The 22,728-nt window shown below is 49.0% G+C and overlaps 1 protein-coding gene across 4 annotated transcripts in view; it reads right to left on the bottom strand.

The window, feature by feature from the left end:
* MAPKBP1 (mitogen-activated protein kinase binding protein 1) overlaps positions 1-230 on the bottom strand; it is a 97,548-nt gene extending 97,318 nt beyond the window's left edge. For 2 of the 4 annotated variants that reach the window (XM_064713911.1, XM_064713910.1), the window contains exon 1: positions 54-230. The gene's annotated coding sequence lies outside the window, so the exon portion shown is untranslated. The remainder of the gene's footprint in view (positions 1-53) is intronic. The other 2 variants (XM_064713914.1, XM_064713912.1) reach the window with 1 other exon arrangement.
* Between the last annotated feature and the right edge of the window lie 22,498 nt (positions 231-22,728).

Consider the following 22,728-nt stretch of genomic DNA (forward strand, 5'->3'; position numbering starts at 1 on the left):
CTGCTCCTCCTCCCCCCGCCCCAGCGCGCCCCGCGGCGTTGAACGTCTCCTACCTGGCGCCCAGGAACGGCGATCTCGGCACCCGCGGTGCCCCGCAGCGCCTGCCCATGCAGCCGGCCTGCCTCGAGGAGGGGCCGCGGCGCGGGCCGCCCCCGCGGGCGGGGCAGGGGCCGTCCCCTGGGCGGCGGCGGCAGGGAGGGGGCGGCAGCGAGGGGGCGGCTCCGCAGTGCCAGGTGCGGGCCAGGCGCCGGGGCCAGGCCGGGACCCGCCCGCCGAGCCCGCCAGCGCAGGGGCGCGCCGCCCGTTCGCCCGCCCCGGCCCCGGCCCCGGCCCGGCCGCGCTACGGCGGCTCGCGCGGGCCAAACGGCGGCCCCGGGGCGGCGGAGGGAGACGGGCGGCGCTGGCGGAGGGATCGCGGCGCGGCGGCCGTGCCCGGGCTCTGTGGGGGGAGCCTGTGTTGGTCCGGGCCCGGGGAGGCCGCCGGCGCTGGTCGAGCTCAGTCACGTTCTAATGGGGATCCGAGGGCGCGTCTCCCCCGCAAGGGCCAAGCGAGACCCGGGGAAAGGTCAAAGGCACGTTCGAGGCCCGTCCTACCATGCCCGCCGGCCCTCCACCTCCACCGTGCCCTGTCACCTTGTCACCCTGTCCATCTTTTCCTAGTTGAACCTGTTACTGTAGTGACTCCGGCAGAAATGGAACACGGGTTAGCTTAACATCCAAACTTAATATGGTAATTCCCAAAAATAACCAAACTACACTTGCCAACAATAGCTAAGTAAATATGGAGCATCCCTTGAACAACGACACCAGAAATCTGGAAAATTGGCCCATACATAATACAAGAGGTAGGACAACAGCCGATGTCATGTAACCCATCTTGCTCTCAAACAGGTTGAATTGTTGGTGTGAGTTAGTGTGTCTGCAATTCAACTGCACTGTTTACCTACCCTCTGACTGGAGTTGTTTCTTTTGAACAAAAGCATTTACAAATTTTGGGTGCTTCCTCCCCCTTCAGAGTGGGTCGGCGCACCATGCCTGGGGTGTTGCTGTCGCTGGGGATGTCACAGTGACCTGATTGCCCCACACCTGCCTGGCCCTTTCTGGCTGGTCACCACATCCTGCCTGTGCCACAAAAGGAGCCTCCTGTGGAGTGACAGGGAAGGGGACTGTGAGACCCTGTCACCCTGCTGCTCTGGGATGGGAGAGGGGACAGAGAGTGTCACCTTGTGCCCCTATAGTGTGGGACAGCTGACACTTCACATCTGGTGTGTGGATCTGCGCTAGGGCGTACGCGGCCCTAAATCCGGCTAGCTCGAGGGGTGAGAAGGCCAACGCCCCTGCGCATAGGAAGCCAGCTCCCTTCGGCGTCTTGGCCTCAGGCTGGGCTGGAGGAAGAGCTCGGAGTTGCGCACGTGAGACGAATAAGGAGGTGACCACTTGCTGGGGGTGAACAGTCGGTTTATTGGGTGATCCGGAGGCACCAACAAGGAAGGGCACCAACCAGCAAAATGGCCCCGAACAGGGGGAGAGACAAGGTTTTATAGGGAAGGGGAGGAGAGAGGAGGGGAGCCCAGCTATCCAATGGGGAAACTCAAAGGGAGGTACTGAACGTAACTGACATACACTAGAAACCAATGAATACAAAGTAAAGGAGGGGCCCCGGGACCACAGCCAATCACAACCCCCAGAGAGGAGAAGGTTCTCGAAACCTGGGAGGAGTGGGGGATGATTGACTGTGCCCAGGGAGGAGAAAAACATCTACTTATAAGGTGGGATGAGGGAGGAGCGGTCATACAAACTGTAACATTAGCAACTAAAAATAGCACGGTAACTAAGCAACTTAACTGACAAGGAGGCAGTGGCGGGAAAAACTGGGGAGAGAGGAACCATTTACAAAGAACAAAAGAGGGTACATTACATAAAATGGGGGAGTAAACTGAAAAACTTAAAACACACTACAACATCTCCCCGTTTCTTAACAAATAAAATAAAGAAAACAGGAATGTCCGTATAACTTAAAAAGAAGGTGTCCGCGGCCGGTCCTGCCAATCTTCGCCTTCTTCTAGCTGAAGTTCGCCAGCCCACAGATGTTCTTGGGGCGGCTCGGTTGACTCCTCTTCGTCTGCAGCTCTCTCGGCCTCTGAGGAGAGGTCCTCCAGCTCGAAAGGTTCTTCTTGGGGAATTGTGGCATGATTGGCAGCTATAGTTGTTGCTCTGGCTATTAATTTTTGGACCAAACCGCGGATCAACATGAACAAAACTAAAAGTACAATCAAACTCAAAACTATCTTAGAAACTGATTCTAAAACTGAACTGGCCCACCCGCTGAGGCCCCAACCCTTGAAGATGTCTCTCAGCCAGTCTGATGTTTCTTGCTTGACCTGATGGACGAGGTCTTGTAGTCTTTTTATTGAGTGCCTGGCGTCCTCGGCTCTGGAGGACAGGTTCATGCAGCAGAGGCCCTCAAACTCCTCACAGTGATGGTGATGAAGCAGCAATAGAAAATCTATTGCTGCCCTGTTCTGGAGTGTCGCTTGCCTTGTTATTTCTTCGTCTGTAAGGAGGTCGTATAGTGCGGCTGAAGTAAGATTGGCTTGTTTAGCTACCCAACACTCTAGGCGGCCCAATTCACCTAGAGATTTGGCTACCGATACCCAAGGCAACAAGATGGTAAAGGCAACCGACTTTGAATGGGACCAATGAGTAATTTCATCATCACAGTCCTCAGTGAGATCTTTAAGATCTCTTTTGGATCTAGCCAATTCGGATGTGATGTTGGTCTTTTTCCAATTAATAATTTGGGTGACGTTGGGGGTAAACAGCGTCAGCCGACCAAAGGTGCACGGCCCTCCGACTAGACCAGAGGGGATGCCTGCCCACGCTCGGTCGCCACAAATCAAAAACACCCCTCTTGGAAGGGCATAAGGGGTCCGCTTGGTGGTGGTAGGGCCGACGATCTTCAAAACGGCCCGACACCACCGGTCTGCTTGATATTCTTTCTTTGCTTGCAGGACCACCTCAGTGCCCTTCTCGATGGGGGTAAGTGTATAATCAAACTGAAAACAAATAGTAGAATTGGCAGAACCGAGTAGATGTAATTCTGTGGGCTCGGAGGGCGCAGGATCCAGCCTCGCCACTCCGTCTCTCCAGGCATTACTGGGTTCAAAACCAGGTAGGAAAGTAAGGCTCCGGGCCAAAATAGGGAAAAAGGTAGACTGAAAGGCAGGGGGGAACTCTCCTGGAGAGAAAGGGATCCCCACAAGGCAGGACGACATCGGGTCCTCTGCAGCGCCGGTGTCCAGGCAGATGCTGTCCTGTCCTAGCGATTGAGCCAAGGCACGCCAGACGTTAACTTTTGGCTGGGGAATGACCCACGGCTCCGTGGGTGGCAGAAGGAGTCCGCAGGTCGTCAGCATCAGCAACATCAGACAAGGGTTGGGAGCCAGCGTTGTCAAAGCGGGGGCCATTTGGGGAGATGTAACTGAAATGAAAAGAGAGCGGTAAAAGTATATGGAAATCACAGAAATGGTTCCTCTCCAAACAACCAATTTAAATAAAACATGCGAGGGGTAACGGTTGGAGCTGGGGGGGAATAGGAGGAAAGGTGGTACAAGAGGTCAAGGGGTGGAGGAGAAGCTGGAGGGGAGGGTTCTTCAAAAACAGGGGGAAGCTCAGGAGAATAGGAAGACGGTTGGTGGTGTTGCTTCCTTCGCCGACGCCAACACGCTTGCCGGACCTGCGGTACTGCCTCTGTCTTGGTCTTCTGCTTCGGGACGAAGGGCCTGACCCACTTAGATGGAACCCACTTGGGGCCTGAGGGAGTGGACACGCAAGCGTATCCCCTCCCCCAAGTCACCAAGTCAAAGGGGCCCTCCGTCCGCCAGGTCTCCGGATCCTTTACAAGAACCGGCGGCCTGGCTTTGGGCTGCAGCTGCTGGTGACTGCCGAAATGTCGGACCACTGGAGGATTTTGGCTGTCAAAGGAGCAATTCAGAAAATTGAGGGTGTAAAGAGCTCTTGACAGCCGGACGTGGGGGGTCTCCACCTTCATTGCCGGTTGTTGTCGGGACAGGATCTTTTTGAGGCTCTGGTGGGCCCTTTCCACCATGGCTTGGCCTGTCGGGGAATAGGGGATGCCGGTTTTATGAACTATTCCCCATTGTTGCAGGAAGCTCCGCAGTTCCTTGGAAGTGTACGCAGGGCCGTTGTCTGTTTTTAGGACCCTAGGGATGCCCAAGACAGTGAATGCTTGAAGCAGATGCTTCTGAACATCCGCTGCCTTTTCACCTGTGTGGGCAGAAGCGTAGATAGCTCCGGAGAAGGTATCGACTGAGACATGGACGCAACACAATCGACCGAAAGATGGGATGTGTGTTACGTCCATCTGCCACACCTCACAGCTTGCCAGCCCTCGGGGGTTAACCCCCGAGGCCACGGTAGGCATTTGGTCATGCTGGCATTGAGGACATGTGGCCACAATCGCCTTGGCCTGCTCCTGCGTCAGATTGAATTGACGAACCAGGCCAGGCGCATTTTGATGGAACAGTTGGTGGCTGATCTTAGCCTGGCCGAACACGTCTGGGAGAGGGGCCTGCGAAACAGCAGCCGCGGCCAAAGAATCGGCACGACGGTTGCCTTCCGCAATGAACCCCGGCAGGTCTGTGTGTGATCTCACATGCATGACATAAAATGGATGCTCGCGGTGGGAGACCAACTCGACGAGCCTGTTCAACAATTCAAATAATCTTTTGTTCGTGACCTCTTGAAGAACTGCTGACTCAGCTCGGGACACTACACCTGCAACATACGCAGAATCTGTGACCAAATTGAAAGGTCCAGGGAATCTCTGGAATGCCCTGACGACTGCGTCCAACTCAGCAATCTGTGGAGAGCCCTCCACAACAGCAACATCGGTCTCCCACTGCTGAGTTTGAGGATTCTTCCAAGTCATCACTGACTTGTGGGATGCTCCAGACGCGTCCGTAAAAACTGTCAAAGCATCCAGCGGCTCCCTGCTCTGAACCTTCTTTAGTGATAATTTGAACTCCGAATTAAATAATTTGTGGGCCGGCCGATCTACTGCGATGCGCCCAGTGTAGCTGTCAAGTGCAAACTGAAGATATTCATTGGTTTGCAGCAGTTCTTCAAAGGTCTTTAATTTTAATTGGCCCGATTCCAATTCAATTGGAATATGGATGCATGAGAAATCACACCCTGCAAGCTCCCTGATCCTCGATCTTGCCTTGAGGATCAGTTCGGCTACCAACTCCTGTGGCCGTGTCATTCTTTTGGACCGATGGTGGCTCAGGAAGACCCACTCTATGATTAAGAGCTTCTCTCCTGAGCCTTGGTCCTTCTGACTGTCGTCCCACTGATGGATGATGCCATGAAGGTGTGGCAATTTTCCCAGTACTATAAATTTGAATGGCAGGCCCGGATGGTAACGATGGGCCTGCCTGGTCGAAATAGCTTTTTGTACCCTCTCCAAGGCCACCTCCGCCTCTGGGGTGAGAGCCCTAGGGGAACTGAGCCCCTCTCCCCCTTTCAACAAATTGAAAAGGGGGGCTAGGTCTTCGGTTGAAATGCCTAGCCAGGGTCTCACTCAATTCAAAGACCCACACAGTTGATGGACATCTGCTAGGGTCTGGACTTTTGTCCTAATAGCCAATTTTTGCGGAACAATGGTCCGCTTTGTAATTTCAAGGCCCAGGTATTTCCAAGGTGGCATCCGCTGAATTTTGTCCTGCTGGAGCTCGAACCCTGCAGCAACCAACGCATTGGTTGTCAGGTCAAGCGCATGGGCAAGCAGACTGTGGTCGGGCGCACACACGAGGATGTCGTCCATATAATGGTGAACAATGACGGCATCCCCGAGGGCTGTACGGATGGGTGACAGCAGCGAAGCGACATACCATTGGCAGATCACAGGGCTGTTCTTCATTCCCTGTGGAAGCACTCGCCAATGATAGCGCTTGGCTGGGGACTCACAGTTCACGGACGGAACTGTGAACGCAAAGCGCGGAGCATCGTCAGGGTGAAGGGGAATTTGGAAGAAGCAATCTTTTATATCGATTACAGCCAAATTCCAATTTTGGGGGAGCATTGCTGGGGAGGGCATCCCTGGTTGAAGAGGACCCATCTCAACTATTAAATCGTTAATTTTGCGGAGGTCGGTCAGGAGTCGCCACTTGTCTTTGTTGGGCTTCTTGATGACAAACACTGGGGAGTTCCAAGGTGACATGGTCTCCTCCAGGTTGCCTTTCAGTAGCTGCTCCTGAACGAGCTCATTGAGCGCCTTTAATTTTTGTTTATTGAGTGGCCACTGCTTGACCTGTACTGGTTCATCAGAAAGCCAATTCAGCTTCCAGGTCCGGCGCTCCTCAGTGGCCACTGCCCGAAAAACCTGGGAGCCTTCAGAAGGTCAATTTTGGCTCCCCACTGGGCCAGTAGGTCTCTTCCCCAGAGAGGCTCTGTATAATCCAAAACAAACGGGCGTATCGAGGCCAATTGCCCGTCGGGCCCCTTAATTTGTACAATGCTCTTGGATTGGTTTGCCAATTGAAGGCCCCCAACACCAGAGATCGTGCCCGCAGCGCTTTGCAAGCCCCAATGTGACGGCCACTCCCGAGAGGGAATGATCGTCACATCTGCACCTGTGTCTAAAAGACCTCTCACTATCTTCTTGTGCCCGCCTAACGAAAGTTGACAGGTCAGGCGGGGCTTTTCCCTCCCCACTAGCTGTGCCCATGAGACTCTTAATCTCAGGGTCGTGGGTTCGTGCCCCACGTTGGGCGCCACACTGCGCTAGGGCGTACGCGGCCCTAAATCCGGCTAGCTCGAGGGGTGAGAAGGCCAACGCCCCTGCGCATAGGAAGCCAGCTCCCTTCGGCGTCCTGGCCTCAGGCTGGGCTGGAGGAAGAGCTCGGAGTTGCGCACGTGAGACGAATAAGGAGGTGACCACTTGCTGGGGGTGAACAGTCGGTTTATTGGGTGATCCGGAGGCACCAACAAGGAAGGGCACCAACCAGCAAAATGGCCCCGAACAGGGGGAGAGACAAGGTTTTATAGGGAAGGGGAGGAGAGAGGAGGGGAGCCCAGCTATCCAATGGGGAAACTCAAAGGGAGGTACTGAACGTAACTGACATACACTAGAAACCAATGAATACAAAGTAAAGGAGGGGCCCCGGGACCACAGCCAATCACAACCCCCAGAGAGGAGAAGGTTCTCGAAACCTGGGAGGAGTGGGGGATGATTGACTGTGCCCAGGGAGGAGAAAAACATCTACTTATAAGGTGGGATGAGGGAGGAGCGGTCATACAAACTGTAACATTAGCAACTAAAAATAGCACGGTAACTAAGCAACTTAACTGACAAGGAGGCAGTGGCGGGAAAAACTGGGGAGAGAGGAACCATTTACAAAGAACAAAAGAGGGTACATTACATAAAATGGGGGAGTAAACTGAAAAACTTAAAACACACTACAACATGGATCTTTTACCGGGGCTAGGATGTTCACAGAGCTGGTGTGGAGGCTGCTGGCAAAGGCATACCCACGAGCACCTGAGCTGGGTATTCCTGCATGACCATGGGAGCCCACAACCACACAATGGCATGGCAGGGCCCCACTATATAGGTTCCCAACTATGAGGAAGTCCTGGAGTTCCCTCTCCCCTCAGCTCTTCAAAGTTTTTGTTAGGAGTCTGGCAGCCCACTGGCACATCAAGACACCCCATGGAGTCAAAAATTTGGACACTTGTGTGCTGGCTCCTAGTAGGTGAGAGCCTAGAAGCAAATACACAATACAGGTCAGGCCAGCAAGAGGGTTTTGCCCTGGAGCTGTCTAATACCCATTCCCCAAGGAAGAGTTCAGGAGCTACTATGCTAATTCCTTTGCTTCCCAAGGGGGAAGAGAGACAGCTGCCCTACCATGCCATGGCAGCTACTAACCACATGAGAGGAGCTGCCAGATCTCACAAGCCAGCAGGCCTGAATTGCTGTCAGAAGGCATACATTTAGGATGCAGCTCTGTCTTTCAGCCCAAAGACATTGCATGTATCAACACAGTCCTAAAGGGGGGAAGCAAACCAGCCTTTCATAGCATGGGAAAGTCCTGCTAGCTCCCTCTTCCTTAACATGCCCTGCCATTTACTGCATTTTCCCCACATCCTTGGAGTATCTTTCTGGCTCCCTGTTGCCTGCTGTGGGTGACCTGCTCCCTTTCTTTGGTGACTGTCCTGTCTTCAGTGACTAACTCAAACCCAGACTATTCATGGCAATTGGAGAGGATCTTTCCAAAAATACAGGCTGTGAAAATTTGCTGAAGTTCAGGCAGAAATTTACAACGACAAATGATCCATATGGGCTATGGTCTTCCCCATGGTGGCCAGCACACTGCCAGCATCACAGCTTGTGACTGTGTGAACCTGCGCCACCGGAATTTCAGGAAAAGTTTGTTTGCATTCCAGGTGGGATTCTGAGCAGGCACAAGGGCTTGCAGGACTAGGAACTTAAGGTTTATCTGGTCAGAAACCTGCATAAATTGATGAAAACACCCATAGGGCATACTGCTAATCTCTATCAGTAACTTGGAGGAAGTGAATCTAAAATGTCAGTGTCTAACCTTTGATAGCTTTTGTTTTGATACATGTGCCAGAGAGAAATCCATGCTTGTTGCTGCGTCAAAATGTCATAAGGTTCTGGGAACTATGGCTTTTCGGAAGATATCAAATTTTGTGGGATTTACAACAAAATTGCAAGAGTTGGTAACATTGCAATTGTTTTTAAAATGAAAGTAACTGATGTCCATGGAGCTAAGAGTGTATATATAGAATCATGGAATCGTATGGGTGTCTTATCTTTCAGCCCAAGACATAGTCTACAACTGAGAGGTGGCACATAAAAAAAGGATTCTTTTAGAAAATGTGAATGTTGTCCATTCCTACCAAACCTCTTGTCCTATTGCTCAACAACAGTGTTTTTATGCTAAGGGTGAGGAGAAACTCGTGAAGGAAACCAGGCCTGCTGTTGCAGCAAAAATAAAATCCCTCTTGTAGGAAGACTTACACATATGGTTAGCTTAATCCACGCTATCAGTTCTAGTGAGTGGAACTACTCACAGTGGATATGGAGTTCGAAAAAAGCACCAGCCTGTACAGGGCTGGGACCTGGCACTGCACAGGAAAAAAAATGTAGTCAATAGTTCTTAAATTTCTGCTGTTCAACACTAAAACATCAGAGTCATCACATTTGGGAGAAGTGCATACATTTGAGAAAGAGCTGAGGGATGGCTTTGAAAACAAGAGACAGCTGAGATGTATGCTTGGGAGACGCTGTTTAAATGCAAGTAGAATTATTCCTCTTTTGTTGGAAGCTGAGCACAGCATAATGTGATTTGTGATTACAATTCTTTGTGTCTGTGAAGTGACTGAAGAGACAGGCTAACTCTGAAACATCACTGGACTTCTAAATTCACTGAAAAGGAACGGGGACAGGGAACGGATGTTTCAGATTTTCAGACTAAAGCATACTACCTTTCTAGTTATTTTTGAGGCAGCATGAAATGTCACAGCTTCTTCAGTTTGTCCTAAGGAGAAAGATCTTGCCAGTGGTTTTTAAAGAAACTTTTTCTATAGTTTCATTAATAAAAACACTTGCTCTTTTTTTCTTTGATCTCAATAACACAAAAGGGAATCAGGCAGGAAACACCAGTTTCCTCTAGGTATTGCAGTACCAGTCTCACCACACACCTGTTTCATTGTTAGACATATACAATTTTCCAATTGTAGTATCAAATTTGTGAAAAGTTATGAAAGTGAAAAACCCTTGCACTAACTCTACAACCACTGGAGCTTTAGCTGGAGTGAAACCAGAGCAGATGATGCTGTCCTGCATGGCTTCTGTTCTCCCAGCCCTATCCTCCAAGAAGTACCAACCCACTTGAAATGGAGAAACTGCTTTTGATCCAGTGGCATGGCTAGAAGCAATTGGTAAACCTGCTGCTCCATGACAAGCTTCCTGATGTTGCTCTTACTCGTGGTGTCCAAAATAAGCTTTCCTATGGCAGCAGTCAAGCAGGTAATCTGCTGGCCAGCCACTGTGTTGAAGCTCATTAAAGGTGCGTGTGTGGCTTGTGCTGGGCAAGTGCTTCACTCTGTGCTCACTCACCCCAGAGCTTGCTGCTGTTTCTTTTGTTAAAGTGCCATTATTGCCTCCTCACTACTGCCACAGATTACCTTTATTTCTGAGCAAGGCTTGTGTTTTTACAGTATGTTCCTGTAGGGCCCATCTCCATAGGGAAGTGCCTTGACTGAGATCAGTTAGTGATAACCAAAAGCAACAGGACTTTCAGCTTCACTCTAGAGTCATGAATTCTTCCTTGACAGAAAGGATAATGTACCATGAATAAATTATGTCATTTATCTTTGACATTTTCAGCATTTGCTCTTGAATTATGTGTTCTCAAAGAAGTCTTTCTGAGAGATGCCTTAAGTAATGAAAGAACAGATGCCTCAACAAATTAAATACCATATTTTTAAGCACTAGGTAATGAAGTAGCTGAAAAGTTTTTTCTTTGTTGCAGAAATCCTCCATGCTTTTCTAAGAAATAGCATTTTGCAATAGTTCTGAAATCCTGTAGGGCTCCAAGCAAAAGGAACATTTTGGAAGTGATTTTTTTTAAAAAAGTTACTTTCCTAGTTAAGAATATGGTAATAAAATAAGAGCACATAAAAAGAAGACACAAAGCAACAGAGCAGAAGTGCTACATGAGCCCTCTCAGTGTGATATTAAACCTTTCCTTGAACATGTTCTTCTTAAAAAGCTCTTCTCACTACCTGTGGCCAGGCAGGGAGCATGGGCTGAGTCTCCAGACCACTGTGCTGACATGCTGAGAGCAGATGTAGTCCCATGACTGGATACACTAAGTGCTTTCCAAACTCTCTGTGTGATGGGGCTGCAAGGTGCTCTGTGCCTCTGAAACCCTGATGTGCTGATACCATGTCACAGCCAAGCCCCTGAGTGGTGGCTTGCTCAGCTTGGGGTTTTGTCATTTAAAATTTGTTTTCTTTGGCAGAGAAACAGATCTGAGAAAGGATTTCATTTTTTCAGACACCAGTGTGCTGGAGCTGACCTGCTCTCTGGTACTAGAGGGAGCTCCAAACTGGAAGCTGTGGCAGCCAGCAAGAGCAATTGAGGCCAGATCAGTGACCAGGTGAGTTAGTCAGGGAGCAGCATCACACTCATGCAGATTCACAGCTCCCACACAGCTTAGAGGATGGGTTGATCACCTGCACGTGTGCCTGCAGAAGTAGTGGGGACAGACATTTTTCTCCATGCCCTCACTGCTATGTTCCTGAGCAGCTTTCAGGCCAAGTGAAGAGCAGTGAACATAAGCTTTAAACTCTGTGTAAGAAAAGCATTTGGTCTTCTTCTGTAAGAGCTGCCTACCCTCCAACCTCCAAAGGACCATAGTGCTGCTTTCCAGATAGGATAATGACTGTCATTTCAGCCTCACAGGATGTTGATTCAGCAGGGTCATTATGGCTTTTTCCTCATGTTGACTTCTTGTTACAGCAGTGAACAGCAGGCACTCAGATGTGGAGAGAGGGTGGAGGAGGAAAGATAAACAGCTTTGGTCTAGTCTGGAATAAAAATAACATATATGTACAGTGTATGAGAAACTAGACAGGTAGAGTGTAAAAGAAGAAAAGCAGTTACCAGGCAGCAAACAGAGGCAATTTCATGTTTAACTTTTATCCAACCATGAAAATAACTATGAACTTAATAATAATTTCATTATTAGCCTCTTAATTAAATATGAATTTGCCCCAGCAAAAAGCACCAAGAGTTCTTTTCTGGACATACAGAGGTCTCCAAAGCTCAATGTACGCTAGGTCAGGTGATGAAAGTCAAGCAGAGTTAGTTGGTTTTGTTGCCTTGTTTGCTGGCAGTGAGCTTTGTCCCTTCCTCTCTCTCATTTATTGCCACAGCTACAAGGGATAAGCAGAATGAGTTTCTAGAAATTGTTTTGAACCATAGCTTAGGCCTTTTTATCAGGCTCCTGATACCTGACTTGAAATGTTTAGAATCCAGCCAGCAGTTACACAGGATCTTTTCTTCATGTGTTCCCATTGAAAAGTCATGTAGACATCTATGGTTCATAATGCATCCAGGGAAAATATGCTTATATCATAGATCCCAGCTGTGCTTTAAAAAAAGAAAAATATACATGCATGAATGCCATTCAGCTGGTTGCTAGGAAATTGTGCTGATAAAGCAAAACCATGGGGAATGCAAACAAAATGTTTAGTATGGAAAGTCCAGCTGAAGACATAAAGTTACTGCTTAGAAAAGACTTGGATCCACTAAGGACTAATAGTTTCTGGAATAAGACAAAATGTGTAGAGATGTACTTGTAAATCCCAGGCACAGCTACAGTCATTTTTTTCTGAATTAGAAGAATATCCCCTAAACTGAAGGAAAAATTACAAATCCATTTCAATTTTGACTCTGCTATTGTAACAGGTGAACTAATCTGCTTATGTCTCACTCCTGTATTTTGAGGGATCAGCAAAACTCATGCTCTCAATTAAAACTATTTTTAACATAATTAGCAAAGTGTGCACAAGTGTCCATTCAGCTGTCAAAGCAAGGCCATGTTCTGACTCACCTGGTGCCTGAGGCACATGTGCATCCGGTGCACAGTCAGGTGTGCTTTCCAGCCTGCTGTCCTGTGGCAGATGTGATTGATAGAAAAAAAAATCTGTACTGGCTGACTGAAGCCTGGAGGAATGGCTGTGGACTTCCCACAGCCACCTTGGGCAGCACACAGCTCAGGAGAGCCTCAGCAGCACCGGAGTGCTGCAGGGGCAGACCAGCCTGGCAGGGCACTGCAGGGCCAGGGGCTCCCTAGAGCAAGGCCACAGCCCCCACTACTTCTGCTCCAGCCCTCCACTAGTGCGACACTGGCTGTGTGAGCAGCTATCCCCACTAGCTGTGGCCTGGCCCACACATTTGTGCATTAGCCAGCTTGTGGAGGGAGATAAATGATGATACTACCCTATTAAATTTCCAGGACCTGTCTCTGATGTCCATTTCTCAGTGGCAAGGGATGAGAATGCCATGCGGTAGCTGCTGAATGGGAGTGTGTTGTGCTTCCTGCTGGCTGCGTGGAGGTTACGAGGGAGGATAAACATCAGGTACCGAGGCAAAACTCAGCTTGGACACTGGGCCACCATCACAGCTTTGGCTGGTCAGACAAGCCACGACATGGTACTCAGGCCAGTCCCCAGGAGTCCTCTCAAGGTTAGATCTAGCAGAGTCTGGCCCCATTTGCACACAGGACCAAATGGTTTGACAGTCTCAAAAGCCCTCGATGGGACTGCGGTGTTGCATGAACTCTGTCACTTTTAGACCGTGGTTATCTGGGACCTTGGATGTGGGCAGAGACAAGAGCAGCACCGTGCAGATAGGAGAGGGATGTCTCCCATTGACTGGACAGGTGCCAGGGCTACCAGGCACACAGAGATTGGATGTTGGACACTCTTACTTGCAAAGGGAGTCCAGATCTGAAAGCCACATAATAGGAAAGCATTTGAATGAACTGGTACTTAAATAGGGGATGCCAAATCCTTGTTCCTATTTGTAGGAGTTATTTGTCTTCCATTGTTCTCCCTAATTACTGCTCTCTGGAAATACCTACCCCAGGATGAAATTACCATTGAACTCTGTCAGGAGGGATAAAGGCCTCCCTGAGAGCAATCACTTTATACCTTTCCAAGTTTTGGGCCCATAAACTTTTTCAAGTGAGAGGGGCTTCAGGCATCTACATGCTTCATCTTGTTTGCAGTGGGTTTAAGGTGGTTGTGAAAGGTAGCCAAGAAGAGCTACTTTGCACAAATGTCCTAAAATACTTGCAAGGGCTCACTGAGCAGAGGCTGAAAGTGCTGCTTGGCTGCTCTAAGATCACCCAGAGGCCAGTTCACTGTAGAAAGGTTGGGTTGAGCTATGTTATGTTGGGAGAGCTCCTTACTGTTACAGGCACAGAAAGGGATCACAAGTTGGGTTTTCCAGCATGTGTCTGAACAACTGATTCTCCTTCACTTGTCCTCCCTCTGGCAGCATAAGCAAGGGCATACAAAGTAACCATCTTCACTCCCAGACTGTTCTGCAAAGGAAAGCAGGGAGCTGTTATTTTCCAGGTTCTGCCCTCACAGAAGAGGCCTTGCAGCTTTCTATGGGACTGAACACCAGACAGGAACAATGCCACTGCATCGCTTGGCTGATGTCTGCCTGAATGTCCTTATGTGTTTAGGCCAGCTCTGCACAGACTGCAGGGATGGCACTGGCACAGAGGCTGGCCCTGGCCCAGGGACCTGAAAGGAGAGATGCCTGCTAACCCCTCTCTGCTGAGCTGCTGTTCCCAATGGCCTGCTGTCTAACCTCCCCCCACTCCCCAAGAGAATGTAGGTCACTGTTCACATTGTTTTCCTCTGAGCCTCGACCGTTCCTGTTTTGCCACTTTGTTTGCAATTAGCCCGTACTTTTGTAATTGACCTAAATAAGCCTGTTTGTTTCATTTTCCTCCATCCCATGCCTTATGTTTCCAGAGAGCTGTGATTAATAAGAATGATGCAGCATGAATATCTTCTGCAAGCCCAAAGCAGGAAGTGCCCTGGTTGGAGTTAGTCCTGCTCTTGATGATCAGCAGCAAGTTGACAATGTAAACCAGAACTCAGGCAGCTTTGGGTTTTGCCCTGAAAAAAAAGACAGCATGACAGATCTTACAGCTTGGTTGTGGTGTATGGCCTCCTCAGATGCCTTTTATTGTTACTACTGTTAGCAAAATGAAAGAACTAGAGCAAAACTGTAAGTGAGCAAGCAAATAATAGATCCCTCCTATAACAAGTGATGTCCAAGCGTTATCTTGCAAGCCATGAAACCCACCCATTTGTATCAGTTTTCACAGCTGCTCACTTTGCTCCCACAATCACGCTTAGCACAATGATGATGTCCTAAATTTCCTCTCATGTCACAACCCTGCCCTCCCCATGATGCCTGAAGTGTGAATGCTGGAAAATCAAATGCAATAGAGCATGGAAGTTATCCCACTAAATCTCTCATGCTGTTGGGAAATACTCAGCTGGACAGGTTTCAGGCACCACTTTTTGCCTCAGTTTTCCCATCTGTTCTCATGAACTCCTGCTTGGACAGGAACATCTCATGAATGTTTCCTTTATTTGCACTACTTTTTGCCTCTCACATCCTTTAAAGACAAAATAAATATCAAAACAAAACCTTGCAAGAGAGCTTTTCCCAAAACTTCCTGTTGTGTTGCAGACCCCCCCACAGAGATGTTCTGCTGCTTCCCACTGGGATGCCCATCTCTTTGTCCCCCTCCTGCAGGCAGGGCTGTGTTGGGGTCCGTATATCAGGTTGGCACAGAGGTCGGTACTGAGGCCCATAGGAGTCACAGAGCCTGTAGAGGACTTAGCACTGTGGTGTCCCTGAACACCAGGCTCCAGCCTCTCACTTTAGAGATGCTGGAGGAAAGCAGAGGGAATGAAGTGCAAACTACATGTCATGCTGTTCAGAAACCAAATACCAGAAATGCTGGCGCTGCATCTATTTGTAGTTTTCTTGATGCATTGCCAGTATCCTACCTAGCAGTATGGAGTCAATGTCTGTCCCTTTGCTTGTGCTTGCTTCTCTAAAAAGACTCTTAAAAGACTTTAGTAGATGTCAGATGCAAAGCACAACTCAGTCCCAGGGCAGACTCTGACTCTGTCCAGCAATCCCAGAGATGACATGGAGATAGGCACAACAAGAGCTGTGGCATAGGGTTGTGGAACTGGGGTTTTCCAATAAGCCTAAATTTTGTACCCAACTATAACTTAATTTCATTGGGAACTAGGACAACAAATTACCATAAACCTCTTTTAAAATCCCTCCATTTAACCTCTTGCTCCTTGACACAGACTTTGACATCCAGGCTTCCCCCTTTCTCTATAATATACCTTGGCTTGCAAAATTCACCAAGCAGAACGAAATCTGAACTTTCCACTCCCCATGGCAACCATAATTCAATTAAACAAGACAAACCTTGGACAGCAGTTGGTCCATGGACAGAACATGGTATGCTAAATACGATACCAGCAGGAGGAGAGTGAAACACAAAATTCATGAAACAATCCTGTTAAAAGAGAGTTGGCAAGTGAGTGCCCTTCAGGACAAGGACACACAAAAACACACATGCCCTCCCCTTTCTTTAGTCCAGCACACTTCACATAGATGACAACAAATAGGAAGGACTGGGATTAATGGCAACTTTTGCATGCTTACAAGCCTCTCTGAAGAGCACCCAACTGCACATTCAACTTCTGTGGATGGATGCATTTGTTCCCTTTGCTAATGGGCAAATATAGGTCTGACTAGGGATGCTTTCCTTAAGCAGTGCCAATGTGGGCAGAAAACAAATGTCAAATACAAGAAAATTGCACACAGCCCATTAGTCATCTGGCAGGACAACCGACTGAGACGGAAATATAAAAGTATAGCCAGATCACACTCTCACGGAGGTGAAAAAAAGAAAGCATGATGACTAAATACCAAAGTCATGGTAAACCTAAATATTATTCTCAGAATGACTAGAATTAGGAAGGCTAGAAGATAGGGAGCAACAGATGTGAAATGTTGCCCAGGAAGAGGCACTATCTCCACCCCTTGAGGTTTCTAATTCCTGGATGGAGAAAAACCTGACCAGCCTGATTTGATCTCATGACTGCCCCTGCCCTGGACAGGAAGCTGGACTATAGATCTCCAGAAGGCCTTTCCTATGTGATTTTTTCTGTGATCCTATGAATGCCTGTGATTTGGCATACAGAGAAGGCAACTACTGACATTGCCATGACAACAAACTGGATTTCTGCTGGTTTTGCAGCTTCCTGCAAAGAGAAGAGTGCATGCTTCCTTGAGAGAAATGCTCACAAACCCCCCAAGATTTATAGCACTAGATTCATTGGAGCTTTGCTTTCAATCTAATGAAAGAATTAATAGGTATCAGCTTGTTGCACAGTTCATTTCTGCTTCTGCTTCAATTTTCTTTTTTTTTTAAAGATAGCGAAGAGAAAATTACATGCAATCTTGCAAAAAGAAGATAATTACATCCTCCCCCTTGGGGAGACAACCAAAATGGCTTCAGCAGATACTCCTCATGCCAGTGGGAGTCAGCAGCCAGGGCCAGCTGCATGTGGCTCAGCACAGCCAGCCCAGTGCTGTAAAGCATTTTCCTTCACCATTTGCCCTGTGGTCTTCCTAAATAGAAGCACATGAACCGAAACACTTCCAATGTTTTGTTCAAATACTGCAAATACTACTCAGCTGCAGCAAGCAGGAGTTTAAAACTGGGAGTTGGGCAGACCCGGGGCAGTGGTGCTGCTGTGGCCAGTCACACACCCAGGGATGGGGGTAGGGCTGTGTGACCTGTGGGGGTGCTGGCCTATCTGAAGCCCCGATGGGCTCCTGGGGCTGCAGGCAGAGGATGGGGATGCGGGACTCTGCTCCCACAGCTCCTGCCCTGGCATTGCCCATGGGGGAGCTCGGGGACCCGAGAGCACTGGGGCCTGCAGCAACGCCGCTGCAGCAGCAGCTCCGTGTCCAGCCACACAGGGGCTCCGCTCTCTGCCTGCGCCCGGTGCCGGCAGCACAGAGCATCCTCAGAGGCACAGGAGTGCTTGGTTTCCTGCACACTTCCCACTTGCACTGTCTGCCTCTCAGCCAGAGCCAAGGATCCAGCCTCCTGGGACTCACCTTCAGCCAGGAATAACTTCTGACTTGAGGCAATTTTAGTAGGTAACCAATGCCGCTGGCTTTTTCCTTTGGCAGTTTTGCTTTTCTTCCTCAATCTATGAAAATCGAGTTTTCTTTCAAACATGAATGTGCCCCTTGTAAGCTGATCTGCAATATAATTATTTTCTCCCTTGCTCAGCAAACTTTGCAAAACTGGACATTTTCCCCATCAAAGCCAGACAATGAGGCCTTGTCTACACTGGAGCACAGTAGTAACAATTCCCACTGTGGCTGCCATCCGTTCAGCTTGCCTGGTGGGAGCCGTTTATTAAATTTTTTTTCCTGAAGACTAAGCCTCCCAGTTCAAGTTGATTGCCCCACATGTCAGAGCCACAAAACATTTGTGGGGTGAGATTTTTTTGCCATGGGCATTCAAAAGCTAAGGAAGCAAATTCAAAGCTTTCCAAAAGCTTCACAAGCTGCAAGTCTGCTTGAGACATTTTTTAAAACCAAGTAGTCATTGTAATCTAGAAGTGCAGACACTGGTTAGGGAGCAGGAGTTAATCATTGTCCTTGCAAAAGGTTTGCCAGCACCTCCTTTTCTTGTCATGGTTTCATAGCCAGTCACCTTAACAGAAGTTAAAACACAATCACATCAGACCTAGACCATTAAAAAAGGTATCAAAATAACCAGACCAGGAAAATTGTACAGCTGTGTTATCCATCTCATGTATGGAAACCTTCACATGTGTTTGAAGTTTGCTGAAGCTTGGCCCATTTGAAGTTATCCAGCCCCTTAACCTGTCCCCCCATCAGAGGCCACACCAGCACCTCCCACACAGCCCAAACCAGGCCAGCAGCTGCCCCCACCCTGAATTCGAGGGGCACAGGTGGGGCTCCACCGACCCCCATCCATCCCAGTGTCCTGCTGCCACACAGGGCTGCCCAGGCAGGGGCACCTTTCCTGGCCTGCTGCCTTTCCAAGGCTGAGCATACAAATATGGCTCCAGCCAGGCCCCAGAGGGACACTAAAGGTTGATCAAATCATGTTTTACTCTAGCTACATAATGTTTTATAGTGACATCCAGGTCCAGCACATCTCTGAAATAAGGCACAGCATTAATTCACACTCTCCTAACGCTCAGCACTGCCTGAGCCTCTGGCTTAGGCAGGGACAGACAAGGGCCATGGGGGCCAAGGGCTCATGGCCGAGGACAGCACAGCTTCACCCATGCCAAGCAACAGCTCCTGCAGGAAGAGGCACCTTTAGCTGCTGTTTACACAAACAGTTCCAGCCTTCATTGGATACCAAAAGAAACCAGACACCTTGTCTCCATTGAGGTTTTTCCTTAAGGAGAATAGAAACTCAGCAAGGAATTCCAGAATCCTTTCAAAAATTTTACTGCTATTTTAGGACACCTTAGGTTGGAATATGTTTTGTGAATAAAAAGAGTATAGTTGGCAAACCCTCAGCCATGCAGAGGGCAGGGTGAGCCAGAGGGAAGCAGAAGAGGGCAGAGGGATTGCCATGACACTGCTGCTCTTCAGAACAGAGAACCCAGCACGTGCTCAGCAGTTGACTTGGTGCCAAAAGGTGAGTGTGGCCACACGCCTGGGCTTTGAGGTGCTGATGTGTGTGTCATGGCAGGCCAGCGAGCAGTGCACAAAGCAGCAGGGTCAAGCCCCTTTTCCTTACACAGAGGATGGGGCTCAGAGGTCCAGGCCTGACTGAGCAGGCAGAAGGACTGGTGGAAGGAGGGGAGAAAGAGGAGCACCTGCCCCTCAGGCCAAGAGCAGCTTGTGCAGCCCTGCAAGGGGCTCTGGCACACAGGGCATAGTAAAGGCAGCAAGGGATGGGTGGTACAAGTGCTGGCAGCAGATTCCCCAGCTGCTTCTGCCAAACTACTGAGTCAGCTCCAGTGCAGATCCACCCTTCTCCTCTCCCTGCTGCAGGAAATCCTGGCCAGGCACTGAAATGGAGGCTTCAGCGGCACGTGCTGCTGTAACAGCCTTCAGCAGACAGTGGTGTGCTGTTCTAAAAACACCTGTAAAGCTCTTATTGGGCTGCTAATGGGCTTCTTGTTAAAAAGAACAGTCAAGCTGCTACAAATCAAACAAGTCTTGATCATACTTTCACTCTGCAGAAGGTTGAGAAGGGGAGGTGATCATCAGTCATCCCATCCCCATGGCCTGAAAATACACTGTACTGTTTTCCATAAACCAGCAAGCTTGTGTCATGCGTTCATCCTCCCTTTTGGTTTTTTATGTAGATTGGGTCCAGCACAATTTCAAAAACAAATTCTGTCCTCTTTTTTTAAAGATGATTGGTATTAATACTGTGGTTACTTTACATTTTTTATCTAATAATAATCACAGATCACTGGATCTGAAAGTCCAGAGGACCAAAGTCCATTTTCCAGATCCAGTGGCACCTCAGAGGCATGCAGGGCTCCGTAGTCTCAGCTGCAAACTGGAGCCCATTGCTCGAGTAAGCTCTACAGACCTTGCCCAGAGGCTTTGTGCCATAGAGCCCCATGTCCTGGAGAAGCCAGGGAAGAGCTGCACACCCACAGGTTTTGCTGCTCTGCTCTGGGCAGCCACAGCCCTGCCCCAACAGGCCTGGGGTTTGGCCAGCAGGACAGACCAGGAGGAGCTGGGCAGGCTGTTTCATACAGCTGCTAAAGAGTTAATCGGTGCTGAAGCTCTAAAAATGGCACAGAGCTTATGTCTGCGTATCTTTTTTTAGCTGCTATTTAATTGCCTGGTTTCAGCCCACGAGGCACAGCACGGGTACTTGCCAGGGGCACCACTCTGCGTCACACAGGGGAACTACAGGGAGCCCTGTGCTCGGCAGGGACAGGAAAGGAAGTCAAAGGCAGCAGGAAAGCCTTTCTCCTCCTCCTCGGAGCTGGTCCCAGCAGGCTGGCAGAGAGACTGAGCCCTGCTCTTACAGCACAGCAGCCTGCCTGCTCACACCCACATAGCTGTGACTGCCCCTTGATCCACCCCCATCACATCCACATCTTACACAGGCAGGGATCCTGCTCCCCAGCAGCTACCCCCATGCTGAGAGAGCTAAGCTGAAATGCTGCCTTCAGGTTCAAGTCTCTCCATTCTGATTTCCAGTATCTACCTTACATTAGAGAGCCAGGGCCAACCCTCAAGGCACCACAGTCCTGTACCCTGACAGCCCTACAAAATCCAGGGAGCCCTCAACAGAGCAGGATGTTCCAGGTAAGTGACTACTATTAAAGCAAGGACAGGTCTTGGAGCTTTGTGTCACAGCAGTTCTGCTGGCAGCATGGGGCTGCTAGAGAGCAGCCCCATCAAAACAGGGGATAGCAGGGACATTCCCAAACACCAGCACAGGTGAGACACCCCTGGCTGCCGGGCTGGATGCATGACTGGATTAGACAGACACAGCCATAGGTCCCCAAAGGCCTCCCTGGCACCGGGCTGTGGGATGTGCTCGTGCTGATGATCGTGCGGGAGGGGGTGTGGCTGGGAGCCTGGGGCAAGGGGCTCCAGCTGCCTGGAACACTGCATGGAGGCTCACGCTGGCAGCCTGCGAGGCCCACGTGGCTGCTCAGGAGGACACACTGCAGCTTTCCTCTTCATCAGAAAAGACCCAGACAAGCGGAGACTAAATCCTTCTAGGGGTAGAACTCTATTAAGAGAATGAAGACAAGGACACCTCCAGAAGAGCTCTCACCTGGTCAGACACCTCCAAATCCCAGGAGACACAAGATGGACAACTAAAGTGCGAGCTGAGGCACCACAAACTCCAAATGAACAGGAACAGCCAGGTGCACTGGGGTGCAACAATGCCTTCTTGGTGTATAGCAGCAGTTTAGAGTGCAAACAGATGAGGCACTGAGCTCAAGTGACAACAAATGGCATTAAAATTCCTCCACTACCATGACCCCAAATGACAGTTATTTAGATTACATTCACTGCCAGTTATGGACAAACTGGTCCTGCACAATTTTGGATTGCATTTATGGACTCCAATCTGGCTGTAGCATCAGTTACTGCACAGGCTCCCTGTAACTCTGTATTGTCAGCAGAGTTTATTTGTACCACCATCTGCATCTCCAAGAACACAATGAATATGCTGGAAAACACAGATCCTCAGCACAGATTGTTGGCCTCTATTAGAAAGTTCTTTCCATTGCAAGGCTGACTGGATATACTTCATGCTTACACTTCTTTCTATTCCAAGAAGTAACTTTAGCCCTTAAAATAAGGAGTAATAGGATGAGACCTTGCTGAAGGGTTTGAGAAATTTCAGAAAATAAGTTGACTGTGTCAACTGTTTATATTAATTCATTCCTGTAAGGTCTGATGTTCCTCTTTAAATAAAAATAAATTCTGTGACATGTCTTCTCCAGTCAATTGCTTACCCTCATGTAAGGGTAAGCATGCAGCTTTTCTCCTCATTGTATTTTCTTTTCTCAGGTCTGCAAGACTAACTTCTCATTTGTAGAAATGTACTACATAATGAAGAAGAAAATACCACCAAAAAAGAGGAAAAAAACCAAACAAAACCAACTAACCAACCAACCAAGAAAACAACACAAAAAGCCCCCCAACCAACCACCCACCAAACAAATAAACAACCCAAATAAAACAATCCCTACACACTTTCAAATGTTATCTTTCAATCCCTGCATGTGGAAGCCATAGATGGCTACTTGTTACGGGCATTTTATCGATTTCTTTTTAAAAAGTATCTCTGCTCTGACACTTCACCTAAAGGCAGATCTGCAAACCAGTTCCCACTAGGACAGCCATCATGTTCAACTTCTCTAAAGGAAACAGATGCAAAGGGTTGGGGTAAGGAATCTAAGTTTTCTGTGGACTTAATCTCTCAGCTCTCAGGGTTTTTTTCTTTTTGTGCCACAACCAAATGTTAACCCCCTTGGCTTCTTGCTCGGGGTACA

This window comes from Zonotrichia leucophrys, chromosome 5, assembly GCF_028769735.1.
Source record: "Zonotrichia leucophrys gambelii isolate GWCS_2022_RI chromosome 5, RI_Zleu_2.0, whole genome shotgun sequence".
NCBI lineage: Eukaryota > Metazoa > Chordata > Aves > Passeriformes > Passerellidae > Zonotrichia > Zonotrichia leucophrys.